Below are 305 nucleotides of genomic sequence, written 5' to 3'. Positions count from 1 at the left end.
CCTGCCCCGGGGCTGAAGGAGCGGGAGGTTCCGCCAAAAACAAGCCTTTCAATAGGCGTGTTTCTGCAGGGAGTGACACGAGCGTTTAGTATGAAATCCATGGTAAATTTATTGAAGGAGTGCAAGGCTAGTGCGAATCAAGAGGTGGGCCGCTGGAAGAGAACCGAACTGGGTGCTCCAAAGAGACAAAGTGTCCGCCCAATTTTGAAGATCGTACTTGGGCAAGAACTCCCGTGTGCTTCAGGTAGAGCCTGAATTACTGGGGTTGACTTACTGGTGGCTGGCAAAGGGCAGAGTGTCCAGCA

Source organism: Chaetura pelagica, unplaced genomic scaffold (assembly GCF_000747805.2).
Source record: "Chaetura pelagica isolate M959 unplaced genomic scaffold, ChaPel_1.0 scaffold69, whole genome shotgun sequence".
Classification (NCBI taxonomy): Eukaryota; Metazoa; Chordata; class Aves; order Apodiformes; family Apodidae; genus Chaetura; species Chaetura pelagica.
Note: the sequence above shows the minus strand (reverse complement) of the source record.